Source organism: Anopheles darlingi, chromosome 2, assembly GCF_943734745.1.
Source record: "Anopheles darlingi chromosome 2, idAnoDarlMG_H_01, whole genome shotgun sequence".
Taxonomy (NCBI): Eukaryota; Metazoa; Arthropoda; class Insecta; order Diptera; family Culicidae; genus Anopheles; species Anopheles darlingi.
Genome location: NC_064874.1, coordinates 2,617,211 through 2,617,500, shown reverse-complemented (window position 1 = coordinate 2,617,500; position 290 = coordinate 2,617,211).

Below are 290 nucleotides of genomic sequence, written 5' to 3'. Positions count from 1 at the left end.
CCTGAGCATTGCCCCGGTACTTCCCGACTTCCGAGAGAAAGAGGGCTGCTCAACTGCTTTCAATGCCACAACACAGCGCGATACGATGCCCGGTCCTGGCGCAACAATCACGAGCCACAGAACCGGCAGCAACGATCCGGCAGACCAACCGGAACGTCGGTGCACAACCGGATTTCAAAAAATCAAAGGGGTTTTTACGGCATTCGCTGTTCGTTGATTCTTATTCGTAGCTTCCCTGTATCCACCCAGCAGCTCCTATCGATGCGGTATCGTATCGTCATGTCGTTCTG